The sequence below is a fragment of the Ascaphus truei genome, unplaced genomic scaffold, assembly GCF_040206685.1.
Source record: "Ascaphus truei isolate aAscTru1 unplaced genomic scaffold, aAscTru1.hap1 HAP1_SCAFFOLD_112, whole genome shotgun sequence".
Taxonomy (NCBI): Eukaryota; Metazoa; Chordata; class Amphibia; order Anura; family Ascaphidae; genus Ascaphus; species Ascaphus truei.
In genome coordinates this window covers 587,919-607,199 of record NW_027453986.1, presented here as the reverse complement: position 1 = coordinate 607,199, position 19,281 = coordinate 587,919, and positions in this window count along the sequence as shown.

The window sequence follows — 19,281 nt, the reverse complement described above, 5'->3', positions numbered from 1 at the left end:
ATATATACCCTTATACACCATTTAATAAAAAATATCACAAAATTCTTCTAAGTCCCTCGGGAAGAGTGAAAGACGCGCACGTTCATTTTCAGAGCTCCTAGACCTTCCTATAAGAAGTTAGCCAAAAAGTAGCTTCGAAAAACGTTTAGGTTAAGTTTCAGAGTTGCTTCTAATGTACCAAAGCTGGACTTAGACATAATTTCACTCTCACAACATTATGGCTGGTTGGAGACAGTCCGAACCACAAGTACCGGGTCCATGGTTCTGGCCGTATACTGGGGGGACGGGGACGACTCCCATTAACCCCTGACTATACCGGGGATACGCTTATCACAATGCCTTTCTGGTCTGTGCTGAAGCAGGGCATTCTAGCAGCCAAGTGGCTTGACCTTTATTAGTGAGCCTGGTTACCCCCTCTCGGAACCACAGACTTAGAAATCGCCAGCTCATATACAGTGCATAAAATATATTTATATATATACCCTTATACACCATTTTAATAAAAAATATCACAAAATTCTTCTAAGTCCCTCGGGAAGAGTGAAAGACGCGCACGTTCATTTTCAGAGCTCCTAGACCTTCCTATAAGAAGTTAGCCAAAAAGTAGCTTCGAAAAACGCTTAGGTTAAGTTTCAGAGTTGCTTCTAATGTACCAAAGCTGGACTTAGACATAATTTCACTCTCACAACATTATGGCTGGTTGGAGACAGTCCGAACCACAAGTACCGGGTCCATGGTTCTGGCCGTATACTGGGGGGACGGGGACGACTCCCATTAACCCCTGACTATACCGGGGATACGCTTATCACAATGCCTTTCTGGTCTGTGCTGAAGCAGGGCATTCTGGCAGCCAAGTGGCTTGACCTTTATTAGTGAGCCTGGTTACCCCCTCTCGGAACCACAGACTTAGAAATCGCCAGCTCATATACAGTGCATAAAATATATTTATATATATACCCTTATACACCATTTTAATAAAAAATATCACAAAATTCTTCTAAGTCCCTCGGGAAGAGTGAAAGACGCGCACGTTCATTTTCAGAGCTCCTAGACCTTCCTATAAGAAGTTAGCCAAAAAGTAGCTTCGAAAAACGCTTAGGTTAAGTTTCAGAGTTGCTTCTAATGTACCAAAGCTGGACTTAGACATAATTTCACTCTCACAACATTATGGCTGGTTGGAGACAGTCCGAACCACAAGTACCGGGTCCATGGTTCTGGCCGTATACTGGGGGGACGGGGACGACTCCCATTAACCCCTGACTATACCGGGGATACGCTTATCACAATGCCTTTCTGGTCTGTGCTGAAGCAGGGCATTCTGGCAGCCAAGTGGCTTGACCTTTATTAGTGAGCCTGGTTACCCCCTCTCGGAACCACAGACTTAGAAATCGCCAGCTCATATACAGTGCATAAAATATATTTATATATATACCCTTATACACCATTTTAATAAAAAATATCACAAAATTCTTCTAAGTCCCTCGGGAAGAGTGAAAGACGCGCACGTTCATTTTCAGAGCTCCTAGACCTTCCTATAAGAAGTTAGCCAAAAAGTAGCTTCGAAAAACGCTTAGGTTAAGTTTCAGAGTTGCTTCTAATGTACCAAAGCTGGACTTAGACATAATTTCACTCTCACAACATTATGGCTGGTTGGAGAGAGTCCGAACCACAAGTACAGGGTCCATGGTTCTGGCCGTATACTGGGGGGACGGGGACGACTCCCATTAACCCCTGACTATACCGGGGATACGCTTATCACAATGCCTTTCTGGTCTGTGCTGAAGCAGGGCATTCTGGCAGCCAAGTGGCTTGACCTTTATTAGTGAGCCTGGTTACCCCCTCTCGGAACCACAGACTTAGAAATCGCCAGCTCATATACAGTGCATAAAATATATTTATATATATACCCTTATACACCATTTAATAAAAAATATCACAAAATTCTTCTAAGTCCCTCGGGAAGAGTGAAAGACGCGCACGTTCATTTTCAGAGCTCCTAGACCTTCCTATAAGAAGTTAGCCAAAAAGTAGCTTCGAAAAACGTTTAGGTTAAGTTTCAGAGTTGCTTCTAATGTACCAAAGCTGGACTTAGACATAATTTCACTCTCACAACATTATGGCTGGTTGGAGACAGTCCGAACCACAAGTACCGGGTCCATGGTTCTGGCCGTATACTGGGGGGACGGGGACGACTCCCATTAACCCCTGACTATACCGGGGATACGCTTATCACAATGCCTTTCTGGTCTGTGCTGAAGCAGGGCATTCTAGCAGCCAAGTGGCTTGACCTTTATTAGTGAGCCTGGTTACCCCCTCTCGGAACCACAGACTTAGAAATCGCCAGCTCATATACAGTGCATAAAATATATTTATATATATACCCTTATACACCATTTTAATAAAAAATATCACAAAATTCTTCTAAGTCCCTCGGGAAGAGTGAAAGACGCGCACGTTCATTTTCAGAGCTCCTAGACCTTCCTATAAGAAGTTAGCCAAAAAGTAGCTTCGAAAAACGCTTAGGTTAAGTTTCAGAGTTGCTTCTAATGTACCAAAGCTGGACTTAGACATAATTTCACTCTCACAACATTATGGCTGGTTGGAGACAGTCCGAACCACAAGTACCGGGTCCATGGTTCTGGCCGTATACTGGGGGGACGGGGACGACTCCCATTAACCCCTGACTATACCGGGGATACGCTTATCACAATGCCTTTCTGGTCTGTGCTGAAGCAGGGCATTCTGGCAGCCAAGTGGCTTGACCTTTATTAGTGAGCCTGGTTACCCCCTCTCGGAACCACAGACTTAGAAATCGCCAGCTCATATACAGTGCATAAAATATATTTATATATATACCCTTATACACCATTTAATAAAAAATATCACAAAATTCTTCTAAGTCCCTCGGGAAGAGTGAAAGACGCGCACGTTCATTTTCAGAGCTCCTAGACCTTCCTATAAGAAGTTAGCCAAAAAGTAGCTTCGAAAAACGCTTAGGTTAAGTTTCAGAGTTGCTTCTAATGTACCAAAGCTGGACTTAGACATAATTTCACTCTCACAACATTATGGCTGGTTGGAGAGAGTCCGAACCACAAGTACCGGGTCCATGGTTCTGGCCGTATACTGGGGGGACGGGGACGACTCCCATTAACCCCTGACTATACCGGGGATACGCTTATCACAATGCCTTTCTGGTCTGTGCTGAAGCAGGGCATTCTGGCAGCCAAGTGGCTTGACCTTTATTAGTGAGCCTGGTTACCCCCTCTCGGAACCACAGACTTAGAAATCGCCAGCTCATATACAGTGCATAAAATATATTTATATATATACCCTTATACACCATTTTAATAAAAAATATCACAAAATTCTTCAAAGTCCCTCGGGAAGAGTGAAAGACGCGCACGTTCATTTTCAGAGCTCCTAGACCTTCCTATAAGAAGTTAGCCAAAAAGTAGCTTCGAAAAACGCTTAGGTTAAGTTTCAGAGTTGCTTCTAATGTACCAAAGCTGGACTTAGACATAATTTCACTCTCACAACATTATGGCTGGTTGGAGACAGTCCGAACCACAAGTACCGGGTCCATGGTTCTGGCCGTATACTGGGGGGACGGGGACGACTCCCATTAACCCCTGACTATACCGGGGATACGCTTATCACAATGCCTTTCTGGTCTGTGCTGAAGCAGGGCATTCTAGCAGCCAAGTGGCTTGACCTTTATTAGTGAGCCTGGTTACCCCCTCTCGGAACCACAGACTTAGAAATCGCCAGCTCATATACAGTGCATAAAATATATTTATATATATACCCTTATACACCATTTTAATAAAAAATATCACAAAATTCTTCTAAGTCCCTCGGGAAGAGTGAAAGACGCGCACGTTCATTTTCAGAGCTCCTAGACCTTCCTATAAGAAGTTAGCCAAAAAGTAGCTTCGAAAAACGCTTAGGTTAAGTTTCAGAGTTGCTTCTAATGTACCAAAGCTGGACTTAGACATAATTTCACTCTCACAACATTATGGCTGGTTGGAGACAGTCCGAACCACAAGTACCGGGTCCATGGTTCTGGCCGTATACTGGGGGGACGGGGACGACTCCCATTAACCCCTGACTATACCGGGGATACGCTTATCACAATGCCTTTCTGGTCTGTGCTGAAGCAGGGCATTCTGGCAGCCAAGTGGCTTGACCTTTATTAGTGAGCCTGGTTACCCCCTCTCGGAACCACAGACTTAGAAATCGCCAGCTCATATACAGTGCATAAAATATATTTATATATATACCCTTATACACCATTTTAATAAAAAATATCACAAAATTCTTCTAAGTCCCTCGGGAAGAGTGAAAGACGCGCACGTTCATTTTCAGAGCTCCTAGACCTTCCTATAAGAAGTTAGCCAAAAAGTAGCTTCGAAAAACGCTTAGGTTAAGTTTCAGAGTTGCTTCTAATGTACCAAAGCTGGACTTAGACATAATTTCACTCTCACAACATTATGGCTGGTTGGAGAGAGTCCGAACCACAAGTACAGGGTCCATGGTTCTGGCCGTATACTGGGGGGACGGGGACGACTCCCATTAACCCCTGACTATACCGGGGATACGCTTATCACAATGCCTTTCTGGTCTGTGCTGAAGCAGGGCATTCTGGCAGCCAAGTGGCTTGACCTTTATTAGTGAGCCTGGTTACCCCCTCTCGGAACCACAGACTTAGAAATCGCCAGCTCATATACAGTGCATAAAATATATTTATATATATACCCTTATACACCATTTAATAAAAAATATCACAAAATTCTTCTAAGTCCCTCGGGAAGAGTGAAAGACGCGCACGTTCATTTTCAGAGCTCCTAGACCTTCCTATAAGAAGTTAGCCAAAAAGTAGCTTCGAAAAACGCTTAGGTTAAGTTTCAGAGTTGCTTCTAATGTACCAAAGCTGGACTTAGACATAATTTCACTCTCACAACATTATGGCTGGTTGGAGACAGTCCGAACCACAAGTACCGGGTCCATGGTTCTGGCCGTATACTGGGGGGACGGGGACGACTCCCATTAACCCCTGACTATACCGGGGATACGCTTATCACAATGCCTTTCTGGTCTGTGCTGAAGCAGGGCATTCTGGCAGCCAAGTGGCTTGACCTTTATTAGTGAGCCTGGTTACCCCCTCTCGGAACCACAGACTTAGAAATCGCCAGCTCATATACAGTGCATAAAATATATTTATATATATACCCTTATACACCATTTTAATAAAAAATATCACAAAATTCTTCTAAGTCCCTCGGGAAGAGTGAAAGACGCGCACGTTCATTTTCAGAGCTCCTAGACCTTCCTATAAGAAGTTAGCCAAAAAGTAGCTTCGAAAAACGCTTAGGTTAAGTTTCAGAGTTGCTTCTAATGTACCAAAGCTGGACTTAGACATAATTTCACTCTCACAACATTATGGCTGGTTGGAGAGAGTCCGAACCACAAGTACAGGGTCCATGGTTCTGGCCGTATACTGGGGGGACGGGGACGACTCCCATTAACCCCTGACTATACCGGGGATACGCTTATCACAATGCCTTTCTGGTCTGTGCTGAAGCAGGGCATTCTGGCAGCCAAGTGGCTTGACCTTTATTAGTGAGCCTGGTTACCCCCTCTCGGAACCACAGACTTAGAAATCGCCAGCTCATATACAGTGCATAAAATATATTTATATATATACCCTTATACACCATTTAATAAAAAATATCACAAAATTCTTCTAAGTCCCTCGAGAAGAGTGAAAGACGCGCACGTTCATTTTCAGAGCTCCTAGACCTTCCTATAAGAAGTTAGCCAAAAAGTAGCTTCGAAAAACGCTTAGGTTAAGTTTCAGAGTTGCTTCTAATGTACCAAAGCTGGACTTAGACATAATTTCACTCTCACAACATTATGGCTGGTTGGAGACAGTCCGAACCACAAGTACCGGGTCCATGGTTCTGGCCGTATACTGGGGGGACGGGGACGACTCCCATTAACCCCTGACTATACCGGGGATACGCTTATCACAATGCCTTTCTGGTCTGTGCTGAAGCAGGGCATTCTGGCAGCCAAGTGGCTTGACCTTTATTAGTGAGCCTGGTTACCCCCTCTCGGAACCACAGACTTAGAAATCGCCAGCTCATATACAGTGCATAAAATATATTTATATATATACCCTTATACACCATTTTAATAAAAAATATCACAAAATTCTTCTAAGTCCCTCGGGAAGAGTGAAAGACGCGCACGTTCATTTTCAGAGCTCCTAGACCTTCCTATAAGAAGTTAGCCAAAAAGTAGCTTCGAAAAACGCTTAGGTTAAGTTTCAGAGTTGCTTCTAATGTACCAAAGCTGGACTTAGACATAATTTCACTCTCACAACATTATGGCTGGTTGGAGAGAGTCCGAAACACAAGTACCGGGTCCATGGTTCTGGCCGTATACTGGGGGGACGGGGACGACTCCCATTAACCCCTGACTATACCGGGGATACGCTTATCACAATGCCTTTCTGGTCTGTGCTGAAGCAGGGCATTCTGGCAGCCAAGTGGCTTGACCTTTATTAGTGAGCCTGGTTACCCCCTCTCGGAACCACAGACTTAGAAATCGCCAGCTCATATACAGTGCATAAAATATATTTATATATATACCCTTATACACCATTTAATAAAAAATATCACAAAATTCTTCTAAGTCCCTCGGGAAGAGTGAAAGACGCGCACGTTCATTTTTAGAGCTCCTAGACCTTCCTATAAGAAGTTAGCCAAAAAGTAGCTTCGAAAAACGCTTAGGTTAAGTTTCAGAGTTGCTTCTAATGTACCAAAGCTGGACTTAGACATAATTTCACTCTCACAACATTATGGCTGGTTGGAGAGAGTCCGAACCACAAGTACAGGGTCCATGGTTCTGGCCGTATACTGGGGGGACGGGGACGACTCCCATTAACCCCTGACTATACCGGGGATACGCTTATCACAATGCCTTTCTGGTCTGTGCTGAAGCAGGGCATTCTGGCAGCCAAGTGGCTTGACCTTTATTAGTGAGCCTGGTTACCCCCTCTCGGAACCACAGACTTAGAAATCGCCAGCTCATATACAGTGCATAAAATATATTTATATATATACCCTTATACACCATTTAATAAAAAATATCACAAAATTCTTCTAAGTCCCTCGAGAAGAGTGAAAGACGCGCACGTTCATTTTCAGAGCTCCTAGACCTTCCTATAAGAAGTTAGCCAAAAAGTAGCTTCGAAAAACGCTTAGGTTAAGTTTCAGAGTTGCTTCTAATGTACCAAAGCTGGACTTAGACATAATTTCACTCTCACAACATTATGGCTGGTTGGAGACAGTCCGAACCACAAGTACCGGGTCCATGGTTCTGGCCGTATACTGGGGGGACGGGGACGACTCCCATTAACCCCTGACTATACCGGGGATACGCTTATCACAATGCCTTTCTGGTCTGTGCTGAAGCAGGGCATTCTGGCAGCCAAGTGGCTTGACCTTTATTAGTGAGCCTGGTTACCCCCTCTCGGAACCACAGACTTAGAAATCGCCAGCTCATATACAGTGCATAAAATATATTTATATATATACCCTTATACACCATTTAATAAAAAATATCACAAAATTCTTCTAAGTCCCTCGGGAAGAGTGAAAGACGCGCACGTTCATTTTTAGAGCTCCTAGACCTTCCTATAAGAAGTTAGCCAAAAAGTAGCTTCGAAAAACGCTTAGGTTAAGTTTCAGAGTTGCTTCTAATGTACCAAAGCTGGACTTAGACATAATTTCACTCTCACAACATTATGGCTGGTTGGAGACAGTCCGAACCACAAGTACCGGGTCCATGGTTCTGGCCGTATACTGGGGGGACGGGGACGACTCCCATTAACCCCTGACTATACCGGGGATACGCTTATCACAATGCCTTTCTGGTCTGTGCTGAAGCAGGGCATTCTGGCAGCCAAGTGGCTTGACCTTTATTAGTGAGCCTGGTTACCCCCTCTCGGAACCACAGACTTAGAAATCGCCAGCTCATATACAGTGCATAAAATATATTTATATATATACCCTTATACACCATTTAATAAAAAATATCACAAAATTCTTCTAAGTCCCTCGGGAAGAGTGAAAGACGCGCACGTTCATTTTTAGAGCTCCTAGACCTTCCTATAAGAAGTTAGCCAAAAAGTAGCTTCGAAAAACGCTTAGGTTAAGTTTCAGAGTTGCTTCTAATGTACCAAAGCTGGACTTAGACATAATTTCACTCTCACAACATTATGGCTGGTTGGAGACAGTCCGAACCACAAGTACCGGGTCCATGGTTCTGGCCGTATACTGGGGGGACGGGGACGACTCCCATTAACCCCTGACTATACCGGGGATACGCTTATCACAATGCCTTTCTGGTCTGTGCTGAAGCAGGGCATTCTGGCAGCCAAGTGGCTTGACCTTTATTAGTGAGCCTGGTTACCCCCTCTCGGAACCACAGACTTAGAAATCGCCAGCTCATATACAGTGCATAAAATATATTTATATATATATACCCTTATACACCATTTTAATAAAAAATATCACAAAATTCTTCTAAGTCCCTCGGGAAGAGTGAAAGACGCGCACGTTCATTTTCAGAGCTCCTAGACCTTCCTATAAGAAGTTAGCCAAAAAGTAGCTTCGAAAAACGCTTAGGTTAAGTTTCAGAGTTGCTTCTAATGTACCAAAGCTGGACTTAGACATAATTTCACTCTCACAACATTATGGCTGGTTGGAGAGAGTCCGAACCACAAGTACAGGGTCCATGGTTCTGGCCGTATACTGGGGGGACGGGGACGACTCCCATTAACCCCTGACTATACCGGGGATACGCTTATCACAATGCCTTTCTGGTCTGTGCTGAAGCAGGGCATTCTGGCAGCCAAGTGGCTTGACCTTTATTAGTGAGCCTGGTTACCCCCTCTCGGAACCACAGACTTAGAAATCGCCAGCTCATATACAGTGCATAAAATATATTTATATATATATACCCTTATACACCATTTTAATAAAAAATATCACAAAATTCTTCTAAGTCCCTCGGGAAGAGTGAAAGACGCGCACGTTCATTTTCAGAGCTCCTAGACCTTCCTATAAGAAGTTAGCCAAAAAGTAGCTTCGAAAAACGCTTAGGTTAAGTTTCAGAGTTGCTTCTAATGTACCAAAGCTGGACTTAGACATAATTTCACTCTCACAACATTATGGCTGGTTGGAGAGAGTCCGAACCACAAGTACCGGGTCCATGGTTCTGGCCGTATACTGGGGGGACGGGGACGACTCCCATTAACCCCTGACTATACCGGGGATACGCTTATCACAATGCCTTTCTGGTCTGTGCTGAAGCAGGGCATTCTGGCAGCCAAGTGGCTTGACCTTTATTAGTGAGCCTGGTTACCCCCTCTCGGAACCACAGACTTAGAAATCGCCAGCTCATATACAGTGCATAAAATATATTTATATATATACCCTTATACACCATTTTAATAAAAAATATCACAAACTTCTTCTAAGTCCCTCGGGAAGAGTGAAAGACGCGCACGTTCATTTTCAGAGCTCCTAGACCTTCCTATAAGAAGTTAGCCAAAAAGTAGCTTCGAAAAACGCTTAGGTTAAGTTTCAGAGTTGCTTCTAATGTACCAAAGCTGGACTTAGACATAATTTCACTCTCACAACATTATGGCTGGTTGGAGAGAGTCCGAACCACAAGTACAGGGTCCATGGTTCTGGCCGTATACTGGGGGGACGGGGACGACTCCCATTAACCCCTGACTATACCGGGGATACGCTTATCACAATGCCTTTCTGGTCTGTGCTGAAGCAGGGCATTCTGGCAGCCAAGTGGCTTGACCTTTATTAGTGAGCCTGGTTACCCCCTCTCGGAACCACAGACTTAGAAATCGCCAGCTCATATACAGTGCATAAAATATATTTATATATATACCCTTATACACCATTTAATAAAAAATATCACAAAATTCTTCTAAGTCCCTCGAGAAGAGTGAAAGACGCGCACGTTCATTTTCAGAGCTCCTAGACCTTCCTATAAGAAGTTAGCCAAAAAGTAGCTTCGAAAAACGCTTAGGTTAAGTTTCAGAGTTGCTTCTAATGTACCAAAGCTGGACTTAGACATAATTTCACTCTCACAACATTATGGCTGGTTGGAGACAGTCCGAACCACAAGTACCGGGTCCATGGTTCTGGCCGTATACTGGGGGGACGGGGACGACTCCCATTAACCCCTGACTATACCGGGGATACGCTTATCACAATGCCTTTCTGGTCTGTGCTGAAGCAGGGCATTCTGGCAGCCAAGTGGCTTGACCTTTATTAGTGAGCCTGGTTACCCCCTCTCGGAACCACAGACTTAGAAATCGCCAGCTCATATACAGTGCATAAAATATATTTATATATATACCCTTATACACCATTTTAATAAAAAATATCACAAAATTCTTCTAAGTCCCTCGGGAAGAGTGAAAGACGCGCACGTTCATTTTCAGAGCTCCTAGACCTTCCTATAAGAAGTTAGCCAAAAAGTAGCTTCGAAAAACGCTTAGGTTAAGTTTCAGAGTTGCTTCTAATGTACCAAAGCTGGACTTAGACATAATTTCACTCTCACAACATTATGGCTGGTTGGAGAGAGTCCGAAACACAAGTACCGGGTCCATGGTTCTGGCCGTATACTGGGGGGACGGGGACGACTCCCATTAACCCCTGACTATACCGGGGATACGCTTATCACAATGCCTTTCTGGTCTGTGCTGAAGCAGGGCATTCTGGCAGCCAAGTGGCTTGACCTTTATTAGTGAGCCTGGTTACCCCCTCTCGGAACCACAGACTTAGAAATCGCCAGCTCATATACAGTGCATAAAATATATTTATATATATACCCTTATACACCATTTAATAAAAAATATCACAAAATTCTTCTAAGTCCCTCGGGAAGAGTGAAAGACGCGCACGTTCATTTTTAGAGCTCCTAGTCCTTCCTATAAGAAGTTAGCCAAAAAGTAGCTTCGAAAAACGCTTAGGTTAAGTTTCAGAGTTGCTTCTAATGTACCAAAGCTGGACTTAGACATAATTTCACTCTCACAACATTATGGCTGGTTGGAGAGAGTCCGAACCACAAGTACAGGGTCCATGGTTCTGGCCGTATACTGGGGGGACGGGGACGACTCCCATTAACCCCTGACTATACCGGGGATACGCTTATCACAATGCCTTTCTGGTCTGTGCTGAAGCAGGGCATTCTGGCAGCCAAGTGGCTTGACCTTTATTAGTGAGCCTGGTTACCCCCTCTCGGAACCACAGACTTAGAAATCGCCAGCTCATATACAGTGCATAAAATATATTTATATATATACCCTTATACACCATTTAATAAAAAATATCACAAAATTCTTCTAAGTCCCTCGAGAAGAGTGAAAGACGCGCACGTTCATTTTCAGAGCTCCTAGACCTTCCTATAAGAAGTTAGCCAAAAAGTAGCTTCGAAAAACGCTTAGGTTAAGTTTCAGAGTTGCTTCTAATGTACCAAAGCTGGACTTAGACATAATTTCACTCTCACAACATTATGGCTGGTTGGAGACAGTCCGAACCACAAGTACCGGGTCCATGGTTCTGGCCGTATACTGGGGGGACGGGGACGACTCCCATTAACCCCTGACTATACCGGGGATACGCTTATCACAATGCCTTTCTGGTCTGTGCTGAAGCAGGGCATTCTGGCAGCCAAGTGGCTTGACCTTTATTAGTGAGCCTGGTTACCCCCTCTCGGAACCACAGACTTAGAAATCGCCAGCTCATATACAGTGCATAAAATATATTTATATATATACCCTTATACACCATTTTAATAAAAAATATCACAAAATTCTTCTAAGTCCCTCGGGAAGAGTGAAAGACGCGCACGTTCATTTTCAGAGCTCCTAGACCTTCCTATAAGAAGTTAGCCAAAAAGTAGCTTCGAAAAACGCTTAGGTTAAGTTTCAGAGTTGCTTCTAATGTACCAAAGCTGGACTTAGACATAATTTCACTCTCACAACATTATGGCTGGTTGGAGAGAGTCCGAACCACAAGTACCGGGTCCATGGTTCTGGCCGTATACTGGGGGGACGGGGACGACTCCCATTAACCCCTGACTATACCGGGGATACGCTTATCACAATGCCTTTCTGGTCTGTGCTGAAGCAGGGCATTCTGGCAGCCAAGTGGCTTGACCTTTATTAGTGAGCCTGGTTACCCCCTCTCGGAACCACAGACTTAGAAATCGCCAGCTCATATACAGTGCATAAAATATATTTATATATATACCCTTATACACCATTTAATAAAAAATATCACAAAATTCTTCTAAGTCCCTCGGGAAGAGTGAAAGACGCGCACGTTCATTTTTAGAGCTCCTAGACCTTCCTATAAGAAGTTAGCCAAAAAGTAGCTTCGAAAAACGCTTAGGTTAAGTTTCAGAGTTGCTTCTAATGTACCAAAGCTGGACTTAGACATAATTTCACTCTCACAACATTATGGCTGGTTGGAGACAGTCCGAACCACAAGTACCGGGTCCATGGTTCTGGCCGTATACTGGGGGGACGGGGACGACTCCCATTAACCCCTGACTATACCGGGGATACGCTTATCACAATGCCTTTCTGGTCTGTGCTGAAGCAGGGCATTCTGGCAGCCAAGTGGCTTGACCTTTATTAGTGAGCCTGGTTACCCCCTCTCGGAACCACAGACTTAGAAATCGCCAGCTCATATACAGTGCATAAAATATATTTATATATATACCCTTATACACCATTTAATAAAAAATATCACAAAATTCTTCTAAGTCCCTCGGGAAGAGTGAAAGACGCGCACGTTCATTTTTAGAGCTCCTAGACCTTCCTATAAGAAGTTAGCCAAAAAGTAGCTTCGAAAAACGCTTAGGTTAAGTTTCAGAGTTGCTTCTAATGTACCAAAGCTGGACTTAGACATAATTTCACTCTCACAACATTATGGCTGGTTGGAGACAGTCCGAACCACAAGTACCGGGTCCATGGTTCTGGCCGTATACTGGGGGGACGGGGACGACTCCCATTAACCCCTGACTATACCGGGGATACGCTTATCACAATGCCTTTCTGGTCTGTGCTGAAGCAGGGCATTCTGGCAGCCAAGTGGCTTGACCTTTATTAGTGAGCCTGGTTACCCCCTCTCGGAACCACAGACTTAGAAATCGCCAGCTCATATACAGTGCATAAAATATATTTATATATATATACCCTTATACACCATTTTAATAAAAAATATCACAAAATTCTTCTAAGTCCCTCGGGAAGAGTGAAAGACGCGCACGTTCATTTTCAGAGCTCCTAGACCTTCCTATAAGAAGTTAGCCAAAAAGTAGCTTCGAAAAACGCTTAGGTTAAGTTTCAGAGTTGCTTCTAATGTACCAAAGCTGGACTTAGACATAATTTCACTCTCACAACATTATGGCTGGTTGGAGAGAGTCCGAACCACAAGTACAGGGTCCATGGTTCTGGCCGTATACTGGGGGGACGGGGACGACTCCCATTAACCCCTGACTATACCGGGGATACGCTTATCACAATGCCTTTCTGGTCTGTGCTGAAGCAGGGCATTCTGGCAGCCAAGTGGCTTGACCTTTATTAGTGAGCCTGGTTACCCCCTCTCGGAACCACAGACTTAGAAATCGCCAGCTCATATACAGTGCATAAAATATATTTATATATATATACCCTTATACACCATTTTAATAAAAAATATCACAAAATTCTTCTAAGTCCCTCGGGAAGAGTGAAAGACGCGCACGTTCATTTTCAGAGCTCCTAGACCTTCCTATAAGAAGTTAGCCAAAAAGTAGCTTCGAAAAACGCTTAGGTTAAGTTTCAGAGTTGCTTCTAATGTACCAAAGCTGGACTTAGACATAATTTCACTCTCACAACATTATGGCTGGTTGGAGAGAGTCCGAACCACAAGTACCGGGTCCATGGTTCTGGCCGTATACTGGGGGGACGGGGACGACTCCCATTAACCCCTGACTATACCGGGGATACGCTTATCACAATGCCTTTCTGGTCTGTGCTGAAGCAGGGCATTCTGGCAGCCAAGTGGCTTGACCTTTATTAGTGAGCCTGGTTACCCCCTCTCGGAACCACAGACTTAGAAATCGCCAGCTCATATACAGTGCATAAAATATATTTATATATATACCCTTATACACCATTTTAATAAAAAATATCACAAACTTCTTCTAAGTCCCTCGGGAAGAGTGAAAGACGCGCACGTTCATTTTCAGAGCTCCTAGACCTTCCTATAAGAAGTTAGCCAAAAAGTAGCTTCGAAAAACGCTTAGGTTAAGTTTCAGAGTTGCTTCTAATGTACCAAAGCTGGACTTAGACATAATTTCACTCTCACAACATTATGGCTGGTTGGAGAGAGTCCGAACCACAAGTACAGGGTCCATGGTTCTGGCCGTATACTGGGGGGACGGGGACGACTCCCATTAACCCCTGACTATACCGGGGATACGCTTATCACAATGCCTTTCTGGTCTGTGCTGAAGCAGGGCATTCTGGCAGCCAAGTGGCTTGACCTTTATTAGTGAGCCTGGTTACCCCCTCTCGGAACCACAGACTTAGAAATCGCCAGCTCATATACAGTGCATAAAATATATTTATATATATACCCATATACACCATTTAATAAAAAATATCACAAAATTCTTCTAAGTCCCTCGGGAAGAGTGAAAGACGCGCACGTTCATTTTCAGAGCTCCTAGATCTTCCTATAAGAAGTTAGCCAAAAAGTAGCTTCGAAAAACGCTTAGGTTAAGTTTCAGAGTTGCTTCTAATGTACCAAAGCTGGACTTAGACATAATTTCACTCTCACAACATTATGGCTGGTTGGAGACAGTCCGAACCACAAGTACCGGGTCCATGGTTCTGGCCGTATACTGGGGGGACGGGGACGACTCCCATTAACCCCTGACTATACCGGGGATACGCTTATCACAATGCCTTTCTGGTCTGTGCTGAAGCAGGGCATTCTGGCAGCCAAGTGGCTTGACCTTTATTAGTGAGCCTGGTTACCCCCTCTCGGAACCACAGACTTAGAAATCGCCAGCTCATATACAGTGCATAAAATATATTTATATATATACCCTTATACACCATTTTAATAAAAAATATCACAAAATTCTTCTAAGTCCCTCGGGAAGAGTGAAAGACGCGCACGTTCATTTTCAGAGCTCCTAGACCTTCCTATAAGAAGTTAGCCAAAAAGTAGTTTTGAAAATCGCTTAGGTTAAGTTCCGAGAGGGGGTAACCAGGCTCACTAATAAAGGTCAAGCCACTTGGCTGCCAGAATGCCCTGCTTCAGCACAGACCAGAAAGGCATTGTGATAAGCGTATCCCCGGTATAGTCAGGGGTTAATGGGAGTCGTCCCCGCCCCCCCAGTATACGGCCAGAACCATGGACCCGGTACTTGTGGTTCGGACTCTCTCCAACCAGCCATAATGTTGTGAGAGTGAAATTATGTCTAAGTCCAGCTTTGGTACATTAAAAGCAACTCTGAAAATTAACCTAAGCGTTTTTCGAAGCTACTTTTTGGCTAACTTCTTATAGGAAGGTCTAGGAGCTCTGAAAATGAACGTGCGCGTCTTTCAGTCTTCCCGAGGGACTTAGAAGAATTTTGTGATATTTTTTATTAAATGGTGTATAAGGGTATATATATAAATATATTTTATGCACTGTATATGAGCTGGCGATTTCTAAGTCTGTGGTTCCGAGAGGGGGTAACCAGGCTCACTAATAAAGGTCAAGCCACTTGGCTGCCAGAATGCCCTGCTTCAGCACAGACCAGAAAGGCATTGTGATAAGCGTATCCCCGGTATAGTCAGGGGTTAATGGGAGTCGTCCCCGTCCCCCCAGTATACGGCCAGAACCATGGACCCTGTACTTGTGGTTCGGACTCTCTCCAACCAGCCATAATGTTGTGAGAGTGAAATTATGTCGTAGTCCAGCTTTGGTACATTAGAAGCAACTCTGAAACTTAACCTAAGCGTTTTTCGAAGCTACTTTTTGGCTAACTTCTTATAGGAAGGTCTAGGAGCTCTGAAAATGAACGTGCGCGTCTTTCACTCTTCCCGAGGGACTTAGAAGAATTTTGTGATATTTTTTATTAAATGGTGTATAAGGGTATATATATAAATATATTTTATGCACTGTATATGAGCTGGCGATTTCTAAGTCTGTGGTTCCGAGAGGGGGTAACCAGGCTCACTAATAAAGGTCAAGCCACTTGGCTGCCAGAATGCCGTGCTTCAGCACAGACCAGAAAGGCATTGTGATAAGCGTATCCCCGGTATAGTCAGGGGTTAATGGGAGTCGTCACCGCCCCCCCAGTATACGGCCAGAACCATGGACCCGGTACTTGTGGTTCGGACTGTCTCCAACCAGCCATAATGTTGTGAGAGTGAAATTATGTCTAAGTCCAGCTTTGGTACATTAGAAGCAACTCTGAAACTTAACCTAAGCGTTTTTCGAAGCTACTTTTTGGCTAACTTCTTATAGGAAGGTCTAGGAGCTCTGAAAATGAACGTGCGCGTCTTTCACTCTTCCCGAGGGACTTAGAAGAATTTTGTGATATTTTTTATTAAAATGGTGTATAAGGGTATATATATAAATATATTTTATGCACTGTATATGAGCTGGCGATTTCTAAGTCTGTGGTTCCGAGAGGGGGTAACCAGGCTCACTAATAAAGGTCAAGCCACTTGGCTGCCAGAATGCCCTGCTTCAGCACAGACCAGAAAGGCATTGTGATATGCGTATCCCCGGTATAGTCAGGGGTTAATGGGAGTCGTCCCCGTCCCCCCAGTATACGGCCAGAACCATGGACCCGGTACTTGTGGTTCGGACTGTCTCCAACCAGCCATAATGTTGTGAGAGTGAAATTATGTCTAAGTCCAGCTTTGGTACATTAGAAGCAACTCTGAAACTTAACCTAAGCGTTTTTCGAAGCTACTTTTTGGCTAACTTCTTATAGGAAGGTCTAGGAGCTCTGAAAATGAACGTGCGCGTCTTTCACTCTTCCCGAGGGACTTAGAAGAATTTTGTGATATTTTTTATTAAAATGGTGTATAAGGGTATATATATAAATATATTTTATGCACTGTATATGAGCTGGCGATTTCTAAGTCTGTGGTTCCGAGAGGGGGTAACCAGGCTCACTAATAAAGGTCAAGCCACTTGGCTGCCAGAATGCCCTGCTTCAGCACAGACCAGAAAGGCATTGTGATAAGCGTATCCCCGGTATAGTCAGGGGTTAATGGGAGTCGTCCCCGTCCCCCCAGTATACGGCCAGAACCATGGACCCTGTACTTGTGGTTCGGACTGTCTCCAACCAGCCATAATGTTGTGAGAGTGAAATTATGTCTAAGTCCAGCTTTGGTACATTAGAAGCAACTCTGAAACTTAACCTAAGCGTTTTTCGAAGCTACTTTTTGGCTAACTTCTTATAGGAAGGTCTAGGAGCTCTGAAAATGAACGTGCGCGTCTTTCACTCTTCCCGAGGGACTTAGAAGAATTTTGTGATATTTTTTATTAAATGGTGTATAAGGGTATATATATAAATATATTTTATGCACTGTATATGAGCTGGCGATTTCTAAGTCTGTGGTTCCGAGAGGGGGTATCAGGCTCACTAGTAAAGGTCAAGCCACTTGGCTGCCAGAATTCCCTCCTTCAGCACAGACCAGAAAGGCATTGTGATAAGCGTATCCCCGGTATAGTCAGGGGTTAATGGGAGTCGTCCCCGTCCCCCCAGTATACGGCCAGAACCATGGACCCGGTACTTGTGGTTCGGACTGTCTCCAACCAGCCATAATGTTGTGAGAGTGAAATTATGTCTAAGTCCAGCTTTGGTACATTAGAAGCAACTCTGAAACTTAACCTAAGCGTTTTTCGAAGCTACTTTTTGGCTAACTTCTTATAGGAAGGTCTAGGAGCTCTGAAAATGAACGTGCGCGTCTTTCACTCTTCCCGAGGGACTTAGAAGAATTTTGTGATATTTTTTATTAAAATGGTGTATAAGGGTATATATATAAATATATTTTATGCACTGTATATGAGCTGGCGATTTCTAAGTCTGTGGTTCCGAGAGGGGGTAACCAGGCTCACTAATAAAGATCAAGCCACTTGGCTGCCAGAATGCCCTGCTTTAGCACAGACCAGAAAGGCATTGTGATAAGCGTATCCCCGGTATAGTCAGGGGTTAATGGGAGTCGTCCCCGTCCCCCCAGTATACGGCCAGAACCATGGACCCGGTACTTGTGGTTCGGACCCTCTCCAACCAGCCATAATGTTGTGAGAGTGAAATTATGTCTAAGTCCAGCTTTGGTACATTAGAAGCAACTCTGAAACTTAACCTAAGCGTTTTTCGAAGCTACTTTTTGGCTAACTTCTTATAGGAAGGTCTAGGAGCTCTAAAAATGAACGTGCGCGTCTTTCACTCTTCCCGAGGGACTTAGAAGAATTTTGTGATATTTTTTATAAAAATGGTGTATAAGGGTATATATATATAAATATATTTTATGCACTGTATATGAGCTGGCGATTTCTAAGTCTGTGGTTCCGAGAGGGGGTAATCAGGCTCACTAGTAAAGGTCAAGCCACTTGGCTGCCAGAATTCCCTCCTTCAGCACAGACCAGAAAGGCATTGTGATAAGCGTATCCCCGGTATAGTCAGGGGTTAATGGGAGTCGTCCCCGTCCCCCCAGTATACGGCCAGAACCATGGACCCGGTACTTGTGGTTCGGACTGTCTCCAACCAGCCATAATGTTGTGAGAGTGAAATTATGTCTAAGTCCAGCTTTGGTACATTAGAAGCAACTCTGAAACTTAACCTAAGCGTTTTTCGAAGCTACTTTTTGGCTAACTTCTTATAGGAAGGTCTAGGAGCTCTGAAAATGAACGTGCGCGTCTTTCACTCTTCCCGAGGGACTTAGAAGAATTTTGTGATATTTTTTATTAAAATGGTGTATAAGGGTATATATATAAATATATTTTATGCACTGTATATGAGCTGGCGATTTCTAAGTCTGTGGTTCCGAGAGGGGGTAACCAGGCTCACTAATAAAGATCAAGCCACTTGGCTGCCAGAATGCCCTGCTTCAGCACAGACCAGAAAGGCATTGTGATAAGCGTATCCCCGGTATAGTCAGGGGTTAATGGGAGTCGT